Genomic DNA, 14,326 nt, shown 5'->3' on the forward strand with positions numbered 1-14,326 from the left:
GACACTACCATCATTTTTTTCTAATTCCACTACCCCAGATGAGTAGACTTGGCTGATTCTGAATGGACCAGACCATTTAGACTTCAACTTACCTGGAAACAGCTTCAGTCTGGAGTTGAAAAGGAGTACCAAATCGCCTTTCTAAAAGTTTCGTTGGATAATCCTCCGATCATGGTACTTTTTCATCCTTTCCTTGTAAAGATCTGCTCTTTCATATGCATTGAGACGGAATTCATCCATCTCATTCAGCTGTCCCAATCTCATATTTATAGAATCATCCCAGTTCTGGTTAAGCTGATTCAGTGCCCACATTGCTTTATGTTCTAGCTAAATTAGCAAGTGACAAGCCTTTCCATAAACTAGTTGGTATGGTGACATGCCAATTGGTGTCTTAAATGCGGTCCTATATGACCATAAGGCATCATCTAGCTTCCTGGACCAATCTTTCCGGCTGGCATTCACAGTCTTAGCAAGGATTAGCTTGATTTCCCGGTTTGAAACCTCCACCTGCCCACTAGTTTGTGGGTGGTACAGTGTAGCTACCTTATGTTTCTTAACCCCATACTTTGCCAATATGGCTCTGAATAGCTTGTTGTAGAAATGTGATCCTCCATCGCTTATGATGGTACGGGGTACCCTAAAACAAGAGAAGATATTTCTCTTTAAGAATGCCACAACACTTTTACCTTCATTTTCAACTAGAGGAACTGCTTTGACCCATTTGGATACGTAATCCACAGCAACTAAGATATATTTCACCCCAAATGAGATCACAAATGGGCCCATGAAGTCAATACCCCAGACATCGAATAACTCCACTTCAAGTATTTTGGATATGGGCATCTCAGGTGCTTTGAGATAGAACCTTACCGCTGGCACTGATCACATTTTCTTACAAAATTGTAGGTATCCTTGAATAATGAAGGCCAATAGTATCCACTTTGCAGTACTTTCTTGGCCATCCGTTCACCTGCATGGTGACCTCCAACTTGGGAAGCATGGTTTGCTTCCAGTATGCTAGACACCTCTACATCTGGGATGCACCACCTAATAATACCATCAGCACATCGTCAAAAAAGATATGGCTCATCCCAAAAAGTAATGTTCATATTATGCATGAACTTTTTTCTTTTGATGAAAGGAGAGATTCTTAGGAATCACTTCGCTTAACACGTAGTTAGCGAAATCTACATACCACGGTAAGTTTTCCACCACAGTTGCTAGGATCTCTTCGTCGGGGAATGCATCATCAATATCAAGGTCGGTCTACACTGTGTGCTCACTCTCAAGTCTAGATAGATGATCAGCTACTTGGTTTTTACAACCTTTTCTATCCTTTACCTTGAAATCGAATTCTTGAAGTAGTAGCACCCACCTAATTAGCCTTGGCTTGTCATCCTTCTTTTTCATTAGATATCTTAGAGCCTCATGATCTGTATGAACTACTACCTTGGTTCCCAAAAAGTAAGCACGAAACTTCTCGAAAGCATAAATAACCGCAAGAAGCTCTTGTTCAGTAATTGTATAGTTCTTCTGTGCTCCATTCAAGGCCTTGCTTACATAGTAGATTGGATGAAACAGCTTTTATCTTTTCTAACCAAGTACATCACCCAAGGCTACACCGCTTGCATCACACATAATTTCAAATGGTAGAGACCAATCGGGTGCTACAATAATAGGGGCTTCAACTAGCTTCCCTTTGAGGCATTCAAATGCATTCAAGCAATCTTCACCAAAGTAAAAATTTTCCTCCTTCTCTAAAAGTTTACATAATGGGTTTGCAATCTTGGAGAAGTCTTTAATAAACCTTCGATAAAAACTAGCATGACCGAGAAAACTACGAACCCCCTTCACAAAAATTGGAGGTGGTAGTCTCTCGATAACTTCAATCTTGGCTCGATCAACTTCAATTCCCTTTTCAGAGATTTTATGCCCGAGAACAATGCCTTCCTTAACCATAAAATGGCACTCCTCGCAATTTAGCACCAGATTAAATTCCACACATCGTTGCAAAGCCATACTCAAATTTGCCAAGCATGACTCAAATGACTCACCTACAACCAAAAAGTCATCCAGAAATACCTCCAAGGTATCTTCAACCATATCAGAGAAAATGGACATCATACACCTCTGAAAAGTGGTAGGTGCATTACATAGCCCAAATGGCATTCGTTTGAATGCAAAAGTACCATATGGGCATGTAAAAGTGGTCTTCGCCTGATCTTCAGGAGCAATGAAAATCTGGTTATATCTGAAATAACCATCCAAGAAATAGAACCATCCCTTTCCTGCCAATCGATCAAGCATTTGATCCATGAATGGCATTGGGAAGTGGTCCTTTAATATCCACGAGTTTATCTTCCGGTAATCCATACACACCCTCCACCTTATGACAGGCCTGAGTGGAATTAGCTCATTTTTCTCATTTGCTACTACTGTCATGCCTCCTTTTTTGGGCATACATTATACAGGACTCACCCATTTACTGTCTGAGATTGGGTACACCACCCCTGCATCTAGCCACTTGATGATTTCTTTCTTTACCACCTCTTGCATAGGTGAATTCAGACTACACTAATGCTCAATAGTGGGTGCGCAATCTTCCTCTAGTTGAATCTTATGCATACATATGCCAGGAGGGATACCAATAATATCTATAATAGTCCAACCAATAGCTCTCTTATACCTCTTTAGAACAGAGATGAGAGCCTCTACCTGTTGTTCACCTAATTCAGCAGCAATAATAACCGACAATGTATTTCCACTACCTAAAAACACATTCCTCAGATGATTGGGTAGCTCTTTCAATTCTAACACCGGTGGCTCTTCAATGGATGGCTTCACCGATGGTGAAGGTCGATTCTTAAGGTCAAGGTCTAGATTCTTGGGGGCATAAGAATACTACCCCATTCCTATTAAAGCACAGACAGTTTCTTTATACTTCTTAACATCCTCACGATCAAAGTTCATAAGCACAGCAGCCAATGGCTCAACAGTAAGCTGCTTCTCTAAATATAATTCCTTCTTATCCTCATAATAAACATCAACTATAGAGAACACATTCATATCCTTGGGCTGCTTCATTGATTTGTATACATCAAAATATACCACTTCATCATTCATCCGAAATAAAAGCTCATTTGCTCACAAATCAATAAGCACACTTCCTGTTGCGAGGAAAGGTCGACCCAAGATTATGGGCACCTCAAAATCCACCTCGCAATCCAAAATAACAAAGTTTGCAAGAAAAATAAAGGTAGCAACCTTTACTAATACATCGTATAAAATACCAACAGGTCATTTTACCGACCTATCTGCCATTACAAGCCGCATGTTGGTTGGTGTGGGATCCCCCAACCCCAACTATTTATAAATGGCTAGTAGCATCAAATTAATGCTAGCCCCTAAATCACATAAAGCCTTAGCAAAATCTAAAGATCCAACTGTGTAAGGAATAGTGAAAGCACCCAGATCTGCGTTCTTCTGTACCAAAGACCTCGTGGCAATCGCACTGCAATGATGAAAATTATCTGCCGGTTTATAGCTTGCTGCCCTTTTCTTTATCAAAAGGTCCTGCATGATTTGGCGTACCCTGGCATTTGCTCTAGTGCCTCCACCAAAGGCACATTTATAGTCAGTTGCTTCAGCATGGTCATGAATTTACTAAACCTGGTGTCATCAGCCTTCTTCTTCAGTCTCTGAGGAAAAGGTGGTGGTGGATTTGGAAGAGTTTTCTCCACTACTTCCTTTTCATTGTGCTTCCCATTATCAATCTTTTCAGACTGCTGACATCTAGGTATAGTATTATGAACGTTCTCATCCTGATTTTCAACTTCTACAGAATTATCACAATCTGCTTCAATAACATTCTCCTCCATACTATCAACCACAGGCTTTCCCTTAGATGGATTTTTCAACACCTTACCACTCCTGGTTATAATAGCCAAACATGATCCATCTTTTATTAGATGTTTCACAGTGTCACTTGGTAAAGTGCCAACTTTTCTTTGATTGAATGCCGCCGATAGTTGACTCATTTGTTGTTCCAGCTGTCTTATTAAAGTGGAATGCGAGTCAACTAATTGATTCATTGAGGACAAATCATTTTTTACCTCAGATACTCCCGTGCTGGTTGCCTCCACTCCTTTCAATAGCTTAGCCATCATGTCCTCCATGGACATCTTCCCAGAGCTAGGTGCAACAACTTCACGATTTCCAGGAGGGACATACAAACCGCTCCTATCATTCTTATTCTTCCAATTCCCTTGGTTTTGGTCCTTGTATCCAGATTTTTCATAATAGTTCCTACCTTGGTTACCTTGGCCATTGCCTCAGAAACCCCCTTGATTATTCAAGTAATTTGCTTCCTCCTTAAAATCGGAGTCATCTCTTCCCTGTAATACAACAGCTTTGACCTTTTTTGTCTTTCCTGATAATAAATGCTTAGTAAGAAGGTCCATCTGCGTTTTTATGTAAGCAATATCCTGGTCACGTTCCTCTTCTCTTCGCCTCTGTTCTGTCGTCATACCAATAGATACAGTAGAGCTTGCTACCTCAGAATCCCTGGTATGCCAAGCTCTACTCTGCTTTGTCATACGATCCAGCATATCACATGCCTCAATAAAAGTAAGGTCCATGAATGACCCACCCGCAGCATTATCTACCACTGGCTTAGTCACCGAGTTCAAAGCCCTATATAATATTTCTATCAAGTGGACATTGGTCATTTGATGATTTGGGCACTGCATATGCTTCTTCTTGAACCTCTCCCAAGTCTCACAGAGAGCTTCAGTTGGAAGCTGTCTGAAATTATTTATCTCATCTCTTAGTTGTGCTCTCTTGGATGGTGGAAAGAATCTTTATAGGAAAGCATCTTTCAGTTGCCTCCAATTGGTAATAGAGTCAGGAGTTAGCCCATTTAACCATAGATTTTCCTCTCTAGACAGAGACAATGGAAATAAGCACAACCGGATCGCATTCTGTCCAACCCCTGGATTGTCAAATGATTTACATGTTGAGATAAAATTAATTAGATGCACATTCGGATCGTCGGCTGTAAGTCCACCAAATAACCCTTTGAGTTGCAATAGCTGGATAATGGTGCTAGTGATATTGAACTTGGATCCGGGTGCTAAGGGCAGAGGAATAACAGCCCCTGTGGCACCAGCCCCATCCAAGTCGTCATCATCATCATCAAAAGCAACTTGCACAGCTCGGCGCTTGGGTCTCATCCTATCTTGACGATCTTTATTGACATTTCTGTTCACTGGTGCAGCCACATCATCTGCACGCCTTAGATTTAATAACTCATCATCACCCAGGTCCTCATCATCAAGATTTGGCACCCAACCTGTGTTATCAGCATTTTGTTGATTTACTTACGCAGCTACCAATGCAGGTAATCTAGCCTGCTCCTGTTGAGTAGCTATCCTTTCAGGGTCTCGTTGCACATCCATTCTACCAATGAGATATGGTTCAGGATTTATAGGTAATAATGGTTGACCCGATCTCCGTGTATTTGGCATGCAATCCACTCAACCTGAACAAAACAAAAACAACAAACAAAAAGTAAAATTTGAGAATCTTTGACCAAAGGGTCTATTAACTATCACAAACTTAGTTGACAACTGTATTCCCCAGCAACGGTTCCAAAATTTGATACGCCCAAATTAAAACTCTCGTAAGAAAGTGCAAGCGGTCGCTGTCAACTATAAAACCCAACTGGGTTGGGTGTCAAATCCCACAAGGAATACTATGATCACTAAGTATTGCGATTATTATTAGACTGTTGATTGAAGGTTCCAAGGTAAGGGGGGTTTCAGTTTAAGTGCACAATAATATTATCAGTGTGACAATGAGATGATATGTGTAATAATATTTGACTACAGAGAATGACAAATTAGGGTTATGTCCACCTTGTAGCTTCTACTTCTCTATTAACTATGAGTAATAAGGATTTTATATATGCATGCACTTATAGAGAGATGTATTCTAATTCTAAATCCAAGTGTTTCTCAACCATCAAGGATTTATCCACCTTAGTTCTCTCGAATCCAAAGTGTACAACCAATCGTACGAACTCTCCAAGTAGTTAATCCTCTAAGGTATTAACGTGTAAAATAGAGGTTGGAAACCCTATTTTCTTGTCACACTCTCTTTTCGAAACAGTAACTTTTCTATCGAACAAGTTATTGCTATAATGGCACATTCCCTATGTTTGCAACCTCGAGAATTCAATCAAAATAAAGAGAGTAATGATATAAGTGGATTAACACATCATAAATCCAAAAACCCATAGCAATAGAGAGTATACTACAAGGTTTCCATAACCCTAACAAATAAACTTAGCTACTCATGAATAAAACGGAAATCACAATAGAAATATTCATCATACCAAAACTTAGAACGATCTTGGTGGTAAAGATGAATAGCAAAAATAAGAGAGAAAAACATTTCTCTCTCTGTCCGTCCTCAAGCTAAGCTGCTTTCTATTGTTTTCAAAATAATATAGAATGTGAATAATCCCTAAAAAATCAGCCATAAGGCTTTTAATAACATCCTTCTCTAATAAATTTCTACTGCATCCTTAACTATTTAAAAATATTGAGTTTGCCCGGGAAAAAGTTCCCATATATCACATTCAGTCCAAAACCTCTTTTCCTTTTTATTTGAAATTTCCTTTGCTATCCGCAGGTCCCCAAAGTGCTGTAATCTTCCTCATTAGTGCCTGAAAAGCATGCTAATCACAGAGCTCAGCTCACTTAACTAAAAATAGACTAAAAGTGCAAGAATTATGTATTTTATCCTCAAAACTTAGCTAAAACATGGGTAAGTTATGGTGCTTAGACGTATAAATACGCCCAACATCATTATGCAAGCATGAATCATGAAACAACGAGTCTAAGATCATACAATGGGTATTACACTATGTTAGCTGGAATACTTGGAAAACTAAGATCATTCACTGAATACTTGTGAAATGAATCATGACTAAATATCTTAATTGTAGATATGATGCATGGACTGAACTGTATTACCTCATGGAATAGCCTTACTAATGAAACTTCAGATGGCAAGACTAGATGGAAAGTTGGAAATATATAGAAGCTTATCTGATTGATTGCTAAACTGGGTTGCAGGGTATATGGAATGGATCATACTAACCGCTCATACTCAAATAGAGTATTTCTTCAACTCTCTTCTACAAAATTCTACTAACGTTAGGGAGTAAAGAATTTTGGGAATGATATGAACAAGACATCTGACTAAGGAATCACAACATTGACACCACTCAATAACATGGAATATAAACATATAGATTATAAGCTAGTATAGAATTACTAGGCCTTAGGTAATACAACTTCTTACTTTAAAGCTTAGCAACACTTCTCGAATACTCCCACAACTATACTATTTCCCTTGAATACCATACTCATTTGATTTAACTTATAATTCTTACATGGGTATTGAAAAATCTATCTACTAATGTCTTAACTAAACTAAATCCTTTCACCGTGATCAATCCTAACTCAAAATCACAAGATACAACACGCTTCACCATAATACTAGTCTAAACCACATGATTCAATCTTTTATGTCTCTTCCAAAGCTCACACCCTAAGCATAACGTGCCTTACCATTTTAATAACTAACTCTTAACTTTTACTATGGATTCACTAGCACATATGATGTGTGTACTACAACTCGTATCTACATTATGAGAATATGTAGCACATAGGCATATATGTGGATTAGTACTTTTGGAATGTACTGAGTATTTAGGAGTGAATTTATAAGTAAAAACGATAATGCAATAATTCAAATAAACTTTATAAACTGCATGCTAAATGTGAGTGACTCACCTTGGCTTGAATGATCAAAACTGACAAATCATAGATCATGAGTGATAAACCATAAAAGAAATTCTTGTGAGCCGTCACACTTAGTTAAAATAAAACTGCACCCTAATTCTGTTCTTTAAATCATGTAGACTAAGTGAAAAGGGCTCACCTTTATCAATCTTAAAACTTAAAGCTGAAATTTGATAACTGAAGTCTTAGGTAAGATAATATCTAAGTAAATTTGTGAGCCTTTACACTTAGTTTTATCCAAAATATTATGATATTTTCTTTTAGGATTTAGGGACTTTGGGAGGTTCTTCTAACCAACATAAACCATGTGAGCTATCATGGAGTCCAATGTCTCTTACCTATGTTGGTAGAGTAGTTCTACCCTTGCCATCGGAATAAAACCTAGCTAGAGTGATCACTATATTGAAACCATTAGGGGTATTAAAACCTAAGGTGGTTCATAGTTATGGTGCCTAAGACCTTGGAATCATACCCAACTCAGTGCTAAATACTACTCCCTTTAATCTGTATGCTCATTTTGTAGGAAATCCACCTTAAAACTAGCATAAGGGTTTGCAATGAAAACCAGTTATGCATCTATTTGTTTTAAACGGTAATCAAAACTAACTGTGTAGATTCCATATCTTAGCTGAGGATGAAAAGATCAAAATCTTGCTTAAAATCTAAATAAATGCTTTTCAAAGAATACTTAAACATTATCATTCTTGAAATTTTAAGACTAAAATCTAGGGCTTGAAAAACTCTTTCTTGTAACTCATGTCAAATCATCCCAATTCATGTTCAATAATGAAAACCTTAAAATGATTTAAAAATTCTAGTAAAAATAAAAAAATTCAATACTCAATATACAAAATCAAGTCACACTCATAAGTATGTGAAAATAGTTATGCAATTCAACACTTAAATCACTTGTAACTGCATAAGGATCAAATAATGACATTTGGGTATGAACCCTAAACTGTAAATCATGTAAATTCATGTAAACTCTACTTTAAAAACTAGTTTTAGGAACAAGGATTATAGGATTATCCTTGTTCATAACCCCACATATCTTATTTGATTAATTGGATGTAAAAGCTTGAACTTTGAATCTCTAATGGTGTTCTTGAAGTTCTTCAATTAGGAAGCTTGGGTTCTTGCTTATCTTGAATAAAATTGATGAATTTATTGGTGTTATTGAGGGGTATAGGGTTTTCTTAGAGAGAAATGATGAATAATAATGTATCTAATGCTTTTGGGGGTTGAAATTATGTGTTATGGACAGTTTTAGGTGAAGGGAATTGACCATAGTGAACCTAGACCCTTTAGAACTGAGGAAGTGTGTGAAATATCTTTGTATCACTTTGGATATCATGTTGGGGACATCAACACATCACATCGCATTACTGTAGTGTCGGCATACTGCCTCTCACAAAAAATGCCATAACTTTTTACTCGGGTATCGAATTAAGGCAAAATTGATATCAGTGGAAAGCTAACTCAATTTTATATAATTTGGTGGGTCTTGATCTGAAAAATTTTACATATATAAAAATTTATACATGTTCAAAATTGATCCTTGTAGAATCAAATGCAATTATTTAGCCAAATCAAAGGCTCTTAGCTCAACTTCACTCTAAGTGCTTTCTATGAACATTTTTCACCTCGAGAGCACTTCACACTCTAGGATAATGATCATGAAACTTATATCCACATGGGAATAATTTGGATTAGAGGTAACACGTGTCAGAATAAGGGTTAGAATTCTAGAGTAAAAATAAAGGGTGTTACAGTTAGATAAGCTAAAGTGCACTCACCTCAAATAGCATGTGCCCCATTGTTGCTGATTTAGTGTCTGGTTGGTTGAGGATACCAAAAATTCTTCTTTTGTTTAATTTGGCACCTGGTTTGATTTTTCTTCTCACAAGATCCACAGTCTAGTTGTACAAATTCAACTTAGGTAACTTCAAAGATCAAGTCCTTTGAGATCAAATTTTGTAGGAGATATGGGTTGGCATGGCCTACATTTCTGTGCCTCAAATTGGCATCATCATTTGGACCACTTCATTTTTTTTTGGAACATTTATGGGACTCATTTGATAAATTACACTTCAACCCATTTACATAGTACATATTTTTCAATATCATGACCAAGGGTGTTTCCAATCCTTCAAATGCCAAGACTATGCTATTTCTTTCTATTTCTAATGAATTCACTTCTCCCTTAAAATTTATTGAGTGAGAGAAAAGATCTTATTGATTCATTCATATTCCTTAAGCAGCCACTATCAATGAACATATTTTTGCTGCCTTCTCTTACTTCTCCTTTCTTAGTAGATAAGGTGTTGGATTTGAGAACCTCTTTCAATTTGGGTTCCCAAAGAGGGAACAGACCAAAGTTGGCAACTTGATCCTTTTATGTTGGCAACCAGGTTCTCATAAGTTCTCTTCTATCTCAGCATGATTTCTATACTTCTCAACACCAAATACTCTTGCAGGATATAGAGTTTTTCCTTTGTATGGCAGAACAAGTCCCCTTGAGTTTCCTTGTGTATCAACATATTTTCGATGCCCCTCTGTAAATGAGATTTTAGTGTTTGACCTTATTTTATCTAGATGAGTAACATTTTCTGAAGAGGCTATCCAGTGAGGTGATTTTTCAAGGTCAGTTTTTCCTCGAACTAGGTCCCTCTAAAGTTCTCTATTCCTCTCAAATGAGGTTGTGAGATCAGTTTTGTCCTTATCTAATTTATCTTTAATTTCAAACTAAAGGTCACTATCATGTCCCTTCCCTTTCTGACCAGGTCCCTTACCAATTTCGTCAGTTAAAAATAGAAAAGGTCTATATGAGTTCACCACAGTAATGAGAACCTGGTCCCTCACCAGGTTCAATGACTAAGAACAAAGGCTAGAGAATGAAAGTAAAGAAGACAAGATATTTTACATGGAATCCTCCTTGCTCAAAAGAGTAAAACCACGACTATCCTAGTAGGATTTCTCAACCACTTCACTAAATATGAGCAACTTTTAGATTACAATCTCCTGTAACCTAATAATTAAACTGTTAATCCCTTACCCTTACAATAACTTTATTATAATCACTCTCTACAATAACTCTATTGTAAAGACAACCAAAGCTAACTCTAGCCCACAACAGTAATACCACAACTACTCTAGCCCCCAACACTATAATGCTAACTTTAGCTCACAACTTAGATCTACAAGAGGAGAGAGAAAATAAAATACCTACACAAGTTTCTCAAAAGAGTAGGTTTACAATGTTAGATCAAAATACAAAGACTCAACAACTAGACCTAAAGACATATTCTGTTGTAGAAAATTGGTTCTTTGGTTGTTGGAACTTTGTCTTGATGGAACTTTGTAATGTCTTTGCAATAAGATAAGAAATTTTTTATTGTGCAAATTCAAGGTTTTCCTCACACATAATGATCTATATATATGGAGAAAATAGGAAGGAAAACCTAGAATATTTCTCATTGGTCGATATTAGAAAGTTGTTGTTGTTCCACCTACCACCTGCAAATGCTGCCAAAATAGTTATAGGACAAGACTTTCTAGTTGTATAGTAGACCACATGCATACACCCTTTAAGGACTAGGTCCATACATGAAGTTTATCAATCATTAAGAGCATAAGTTCCATATACTAGATCGGTACTTCTATGTCCTCGTACCACCTAAAAACATATATTAAACCAGAAGAAATTCCATTAAGAAGTTTACCAATTAATAAGGTTATGAGTATATACATCCATAATATGAACCTGTTCCTTATGAAACAAGTTCCCTTTGTGGACCAGGTTCTCACACAGATAACATTGAAAATGGAATAAATTCTAGAGGAAGAATATCTGGTAAGGACCAGGTTCCCTCAAGAGTATTGTCAATCATCAAAACCACATGTATATCAATTTTCCTCTTTTTGATGATCACAATCGGATAACCATTATAGCAGCAGATTCAAAGAGTTTTTCTATTATTAGCATTATTTATCTCTTCTTTAGTTTCTCCTACAAGATAGAAGTATCAGGTCCTTTATCAGTTCACTCTATCACTAGAATCTCTCTTATTAGTTCCCTTATCACTAGTGTCTCTAAATAGTAATATTTCAATTCTTTTTTTGTCCCTTTATGATCTTGTTAGTCATCTGAATAAGGAATAAATTTGTCAATCATCAAAACCACAAAAAATTTGACATTACCTCTCTACCACACATTTGACCAACTAATTATTTCCCTTGGCATATTCAGCCAATAGAGGCATAATAAATAACAATCCAATAAATTTATAAACATTCAAAAACAAATTGATCAGAGGTGTACATTTCAATAAGCTGAATATTACATGTGATCTAATGTGACCAAAACAAAAATCTATTTTGAAAAACTTAAAGCACAACTTTTTCATTTTTAGTATTGCTTTAAAGCATGTTTGCACAAGTATTAGTAAGAACAATCATGGTACAAAAAGTTACATTATTACAGCATTTAGTATAAAGTAAAAGATTTAGTAACTACTTAATCTCAGTATGACTAAATCAATATTAGATTTTTGATATAAGTTTTTAATGTCGATAGCAAAACACTGTACAGCTAATTATATGAAGTTATGCAATTATCTAGGAACTACTTCATACGAAATAAAATTCATCAATAATATATGGATTGGAACATCTAAATACTAAAGTACCCTTATAATAGGTAATCCCTAAAGAACAATTCATGCACAATTTCTTTCTCTATAAAAGCACTCATATTATTTATTCTCTGAAAAACAAATCTTCTATTACTTATTCTTCATATAACCATATACATTATGATTCAACCATACGACCCTTAAGAGACTAAGGGGAAGGTAACATTTTATCAAAAACTTAGGGTTAAGATAAAAACAAATTGATGACCAAATAAAGTGGTCCAAACCTAAGGATTTGCTCCAAATATTCAGGAAGATAACACATACTTTTTATGACATGGCATTTCATCTCTCTTTCTCTCTCTCAATTTGCAAAAAAATAAGAAATCTAAAAATGAATATTGCCACGATCCGATTTACGAGTCATGATGATACTTACTCTAACATGCCATTAGGTAAGCCAAACCGTAACCCAAAATTAAACACAATGAGTTAACTTGGTGGAAATGTCCCAAAGGTTCCCAATAGGTAATCCAACACAAGAAATAAGCAAGGCAATAGAAATAGTTTAAAGGTAGTCACTACATAAATATCGTCACACGACCTGGTAAAGCCAGTACAAGAGAAACTATAAATACAATCCAAGTATCTAGAATAGTCAATACAATCTATCTTGAAACTAATGACTAGACATAAGTAAGATAGAAGGAAATAGGTGACTTTGGCCCCAAGAGACCACCCTATCTTCGGATATCAACACAGTACGAACATTGATCAATGGCAGCAACTAGTATTCAGATTTGCACCCAGAAGGTATAGAAATATAGTATGAGTACCAGAACCATGGATACTCAGTAGGCATCATCAGTTGACTAAGCTAAATCATGATATAGAGATGATAAAATACAAGAAAACATAACTAAGTCACGGTAGGAACGAACCTGAACTATCTCCAACATCGTTGTGCATAAATAAGTAAATAAACCAAAATAATTGCATAAAGTAACATAACCATCCACACAAGCATTCATAGCTACAAAATTTCCTCCCATACGCCTATTAGTGCAGAAAAGTAAATAACTCATCGCAAGCCCCCATAAGCCTAAAAGGTATAAACAAGATAGAATAACCTAACACCATCATTTATCAACTCTTATAATACAATACGAATTCATCCAAGTCATGCCACACCATAGCCATCGGTTATCCATATTCATTATTCATCAATTAATCACCACTTATCAATAAATCTTCACTTCACTAGAATCCATTTATATCATACCACATTATAAACATGTCCTTATTTTCGGCTTAGCTTAATTATCAATCTCACATCCCAATGTCATAATATCATAATAAGTTTATCATCACAACATAATATGCATATTCAAACTCAAATCGGTAAATATATAATCAGGCCAGACTTGAACTGGTAAATGTATAATCAATAGCCAAACTTAAACCAACAAATATATAATAAATAGTCGTACTTGGACCGATAAATATATAATCAATAGCCTAACTTGAATCGATAAATATATAATCTACAAATGAACTTGAACTGGTAAATACATAATCAATAGCCGGACTTGAACTGATAAATATAAAATCAATAGCCAGACTTAAACTGGTAAATATATAATCAACAGTCATAATTATCCTCTGGACTCAAACCAGGTAATATCATTAATAGCATATGCATCTTCAGACTCGAGCTGATAATTATAAATATATCAACATAAACAATAGTATCATAATAGCATAAGTATTAGCATATTCAATAGGCATCAACCCTCGCATCAACCAATGTATCCATCAAGT

General features: G+C 36.1%; 1 non-coding gene across 1 annotated transcript; it reads left to right on the forward strand.

Moving 5' to 3' along the window:
• Positions 1 to 4,725: 4,725 nt before the first annotated feature.
• LOC124889952 lies at positions 4,726 to 4,831 on the forward strand. The gene has a single exon (XR_007048864.1). It is a non-coding gene; the product is annotated as a small nucleolar RNA R71 (small nucleolar RNA).
• The last annotated feature ends 9,495 nt before the right edge of the window (positions 4,832 to 14,326 follow it).

This window comes from Capsicum annuum, chromosome 12 (assembly GCF_002878395.1).
Source record: "Capsicum annuum cultivar UCD-10X-F1 chromosome 12, UCD10Xv1.1, whole genome shotgun sequence".
NCBI lineage: Eukaryota > Viridiplantae > Streptophyta > Magnoliopsida > Solanales > Solanaceae > Capsicum > Capsicum annuum.